This window comes from Muscardinus avellanarius (genome assembly GCF_963383645.1).
Source record: "Muscardinus avellanarius genome assembly, chromosome: 8".
Taxonomy (NCBI): Eukaryota; Metazoa; Chordata; class Mammalia; order Rodentia; family Gliridae; genus Muscardinus; species Muscardinus avellanarius.
The window spans coordinates 108,682,395-108,688,235 of record NC_137794.1 but is presented as its reverse complement, the minus strand read 5'-3'; positions in this window follow the sequence as shown (position 1 = coordinate 108,688,235).

Here is a 5,841-nt window from a genome sequence, read left to right as displayed (position 1 = left end):
TCTCTAGATCTTCAGTTCTGCCCAGAGTCTGGGGCCCTGCTCCCCATGGACAAACCTCCTGGAATCCCTACCCCCACCCCCACCTCAATTCTGCACCTTTTCCCATCCTGATTCCTTGTCACCGAGCTATCTATTTACAAACCCTACTTCCTCTCACAGCTAGACCACATGGACTGAAAGCCTTTCTTTCCATAAACATGAGTTCTGTGGCCCAGGAAAACCTGACCTGCTACTGGGTTATTTTACTGGACCTCAGTTGCCAGGCCTATTTCTAGAAAGTAGCTCCTTTCCACAAATCCCCCTCTGAAATCTGAGCTTGGACTGTCTGGGTTCCGTATATATGTGGCCCCGGCTCCTAAGGCCTCAAAACCTGATTCTACAATGATAGTTGATATTTAGAAGAGCCTGGATTTCTGCTCAAACATCACCCCTCAGGCCTCTTCTAAAGTAGTTCTCAAGCCCAGCATGGTGGTACATGCTTGTCCCAGTACTTGAGAGGCTGAGACTGATAGGAGGATCGCAGGTTTGCAGCCCGCCTCAGCAACCTAGACCCTCTGCACCTTAGTGAGAACCTGTTTCAAAATAAAAATATAAAATAGGGCTGGAGATGTAGGTCACAGATGAATGCCCCTTGGTTCAATCCCCAGTACCCACCCCTGCTCACAGACAAATATAGTGACTTACAAAATATAACAGCTTTCAAAAAGATTTCTGGATGATCATTAACAGCCACAATTCAACTGATAGCAGAGGAAGAGATGGGAAAGATACACACTACAATAAAGAAAATTGAATTGAAGAACCTTTAGTAGCAACTTTTACTTACTGTGATTAAAAAAAAACAGACAAATCATTCAACCCGTGATCCCAAAAGATGAGTAATGACTAGCAGAAGTGAATAATGAGACTCCAGCTTTGGAAGTTGGGCTTAAGCTCACTCGAGAGGAATTACAGCCATGCCTCCCACTTACATTGCGCTGTATGGGCTGGTAGTGCCCTGTGGAGGAGCTGCACCTCTGGAGACTCAGCAGAGGTGCTGAGAAGAATCCCAGGGTCCTGACAGTGCATGGAGAGGCCCCCGGCCAGCCAGGCCGCCTTATAACACAATGCTTCTTGCTGTTGTCCTCACTTCCCAAGAAGTTGTCCCTTCTATCCTGCTGGAGAGTGAGACGAGTTACCCTGGAAACCTACATAATATTTCTACTTAAACCAGAAAATCCATCTTTTAAATAAGGTGATACATTTTTTAAATATTTTATTATTTTCCTTCTTTTTTCTTCTCATAAACGTAATATGTGAGATCTGTCAAAATGTTTCCCAACATTAAACAAATATGTAAAAAAAAAAGTTGCTTTGGCCATCATTTTACTTAATAAAACAGAAAGTAGAACTATAGATAGAAAATTCATTTCTCCCTTCCCTTGAAGGTAACCTCTGTTAGTAATTCAGTATGAAATCCACCGTGCAAATCTTATTTTTCCATGCATGCATTAATTGGACAATAACTTTTAAAGCTATTGTTGACAATTGTCTTATATCAAGAAGTAGTAAGAATGGTTTGGCCCATATATAACCCTTTTCAGATTTTAAAAATAATCCAGCCTCATACTTTAAATACTGAGTAATTGAAGCTACAAAGAAATGCTTTAAAACTCCATTAGTGTTTTGTTTATTTATTTTTGTGGTACTAAAGCTTGAATCCAGGTGTGTTTTACCTCTAAGCTACACCATTAGCCCTTTTATGTTTTTATTTTGAAACATGATCTCGCTAAGTTGCTGAGACTAGCCTACAACCTGCAATCCTCCTGTCTCAGCCTCCCAAGTACTGGATGACATGCATAACCCACTACGTCCAGCTTTATTTTTATTTTATTTTTAAATTTTTGTTTATTATTTTATTTTGCAGTACTGGGATGGAATCCAGGGCATTATACCTCTAAGCTACCCCCACTCGGCCCTATTTTTTATTTTTTTATTTTGAAACAGGATCTCACTGAGTTGCAAAAGGCCACTAAGTAGCTAAGGCTGTCAGCAAACCTGGATCCTCCTGTCTCAGCCTCCCAAATGCTGGGATTACAAAGCATGTACCACCATGCCCGGCTTCCAGCTTTATTTTTTACTTTGAAACAGGGTCTTGCTAACTTGCTGAGGGTCTAGCTAAGTTGCTAAGACTAGCCTTAAACCTGCGATCCTCCTGTCTCAGCCTCCTGAGTCCTGGAATTACAGGTGTGCACCTCTGCACCCAACTCATGAGTATTTTAAATTAGATAAATCTAGGGCCACCACAATTCTGAGAACCATAAAGCTCGTAGATTTCAAGCTGTCAAAGTTCAAAATAGAATCTACAGGAGCCAAAAAGTTTGAAACAAGAATGTGGCCAGATGCATCCCTGGTATGGGCTTTCAGCTGATTCAAAACAAACACCAAAATAGCAACAGCATCTATCTCTGATAAGCTTGTTTTCCCAGTGGCCTCCTTTCTACAGCAAGACATTTTTATTACATTTTCCTAAAAGGGAATCATGCTTGCATTGAAATGACAGTCTTACTGGCCTTGACCGCAGCACCAAAGTCCTGCAACAAAATGCTGTCCTGCTGATTTAGAACTCAAGCCCCTGTCTTATAAACAGACTGTGTGGTGGGTGTTTGCAACTCACCTGTTTGGAGCCTGCGTTATGCATATCCACAGGATCAGGTTTAGGCGGAATTCTGAAATCCCTAAAGCAGGTCGGTTCATCAGATTGCGCTCAAAATTCCTAGTTGTGTGCACTGTGGGAATGGAAGACCTTGGGTAACGTTATCTTTTCAAAATGTTTTCTTTCAGTGTTCTAACTTGGGATGCCTGGAATGTGGTCCTAATCTCAGGGCCAGAAATTCCTGTCTTTTGCTTCCCAGGCCTCTAAGGCTCAGGGAAAACCATCTCCCAGAACTTGGCACAAAGCAAGCCGCAGGCAGGCACCTGGGGCTGGTGAGGGACCAGTGTGGCTTGAAATGCCTCGCCAATGCGCCCGCTCAGGACCTCTCAGTCCTCTCTCTTGCTGTGTATTCAACAAGGAGCCTCAAAATGCAATTTGCTCACCTACGGCTCTAGAATAGCCACTGGTTTCTGTATTTTCTCAGCCGAGTGTGTATTTGGAAAATGAGCTTCCAAGTAATAAAGAAGAAAACTGTCCTTTACTTTGGGGATTTAGAAAGAAAGTGGAGGATGCGAGCCACATCCTCCATCACAAAAGCAGACAGTGGTACCATGGGGTTTAGAGTTGTTCTCCAAATGGGGACAGGGTTTGGATTATGGGACCCTGGAATCTTCCCTAGACTTAAAGATTAATTATCTTCTTTCTGTTTCTTACAGTAAATAATAGTATAATCCTTAAAACAAAAAGTTTCTTGGGGGGTGACAAAGAGGAAGAGAGTCGGGGAGCCTGCATTTCTAGACACACATGTTTTCAGACCTTACTGAATCAAAAAGTCTAGGAATAAGACCAGAAGTGCATGTCCAGCAAGACTTTCCAGGTGATTGCAGCTCAGGTTTGAGGACCACTGGCACATGGCGTGCTTTTACTTTATTTTATTTTTTGTAACACTGGAGATTGAACCTAGGAGCATTCTGCCTCTGAGATACACCTTCAGCCCTGTTTTACTTTCTTATTTTGAAGCAGGATCTCATTAAAATGCAGAAGGCCTCACTAAGTTGCTGAGACTGGCCTTGAACCAGCAATCTGCCCGTCTTAGCCTCCCAAGTATTGGACTACAAGTGTGTACCACCATGCGTGGCTCAGGGCCTGCTTTTAAATCCTAGCTCTTCTCCCTAACAGCAAGCTGTGGAAGCTTTAGCAAATTAAGTCTTTCTGGGTTCATGGAGAAAAATAAATTAGATAATGAATCTAAAGCACTTAGCACAATGGCAGACTGTGTTGATCAGCTTTCCATCAATATAACAAAATGCCCTGAGGTAAACTTATAAAGATAAAAGGTTTATTTGGGTTTACAGTTTTGGAACTTTTGCTTTTAAGCTGGTGCTGGTGTACTGCCTAAAAAGCAAAAGCTTTTTAGGCAGTACATCCTGGTGGGAGTACTTGGTGGAGGAAGACCACTCATAGCATGAAAAGAAAAAGGAGAGAAAGAGAAAGGACCACGATTCCACAATCCCTTTGGATCTCCCACTCCATGACCGAAGGACATTCCACTAGGCCCCATTTCTTAAAGATTTTAACACCTGAAAATTGCACTGCCATGGAGACCAATCCTTTATTACATGGGCCTTTGGGAGCATTCAACGTCCAAACTATAAAGCACTCAGTAAACGTTAGAAGCTACCACAACTATTACGTGTGAGGGGAAGTGTAAGTCCTTAAGACTTTCAAGCCAGCACAGCATTGCAAGCTTCAAGGGCCCTTTCAGGCTGATGTTGTCCTTCAAAGGAACCAAAGGTGAATAGGTTCTGTGTGACCTCATCCAGCCAGAGCAGAGCAGAGCCCTCAGCCTGGCTGTTGGAGCACTCGGGAAGCTCAAAAACCCTACCCTGCCCAGGGTCTCCACAGCCATAATCTCCAGCAGTAGAAGATAGGCATGTGTAATTATTACCAGTTCCATGGGCAATGCTGCGGAAAAAAGCTACTGGAATCGCTTTACTGAGTATTTGCTCAGTTTACTAAGTTTACTGAGTATTCGAGCCAGGCTAGGTAGGCCAACCTCTTTAGATACAGTGCTTTGTTTAATGGAACAACCCTGTGAGGTGGGTAGTGTTTCTCTATTTGACACATGATGACACTGAGGCTGTGAGAAGCTAAATAAGCATAGTTTCAAACCCCTAAGAAATGGTTTGGGCCCTGAAGTCAGGTTTGAGCTACTAGATGCATTGAACGGATGCAAAAATGAATGCGTTCATTCGACGTACATTTATTATGCACCGACCCAGTTATACACTGAGAGCCAGGAGACGTAAAAATGAATACAGACACCATCCCCTTCCTCAGGAAGCCCAGGCCCTAGGGTAATGAAGTGCTGCTTCGTTTTGAAAGATGATGTCAGGTGTCTCTGAGAGGCAGCGATGATCTACTAACAAGTATCCTTCTCCTCTCAATGGCCATTTACTGAATCCATCACCTCACCGTTGGGATGCCAGCCTCCCAGGCTGCGAGGACCAGCCTGCAGCCGCCAGTGCTCCCGGGCAGCTCTAGGGCGGCCTCTAGCAACCCCACAATAGGTTGTGTCTCGCTTTTGCTTTTCTGAGTAGCCATCCCCGCCCTGCGGAAGGCCGACCAATCAAATGGCGGGGGAAAGAGCGAGTGGGCTGGCTCCCTTCCAGAGATTAAACCTGCCTCTTACATTTAATTGACAACGGTCAGGAAGTTTCTCCCAAAATTACAGAGAGAAGACCGAGGCCTGCATTTTAGAGTCGAAGAACGCTGGAGCGGGCCAAATCAGTGCCACCATGGAAGGCTGATCGGGAAGCCGAGTCCCGGGGTCTCTCTCCACCCAGGCCGGGACTGGGCGCCTGCTCAAGGCGCGACCCCTCACGGCCTCCTAGAGTGAGTGCCGAGCGTTCTGTAAGGTAGACCATAGTTACTAAAGTCTAGCGATCAACCCCTTGGAAAGGACGAGTGACCTTCCCAGGGGCACGGCTTTGGGGGCTTCTGCCCGGGCGCTGAGCCTGGGATGCTGCGGGCGGCCGCCCATCCTTTCCGCCCGCTGCGGCGCAGGACCGAGGGGTGGGGCCCCGGACTCCGGACCGTTCTTCAGGTTGCACAAGAGGAAGTAGCAGCGGAACCTTTCTTCCCTGCCCGGCTCCCGCTTCCACCCGGGCCCACTTGAGCCGAGCGCAGTAGTGGAAACTCAAAGC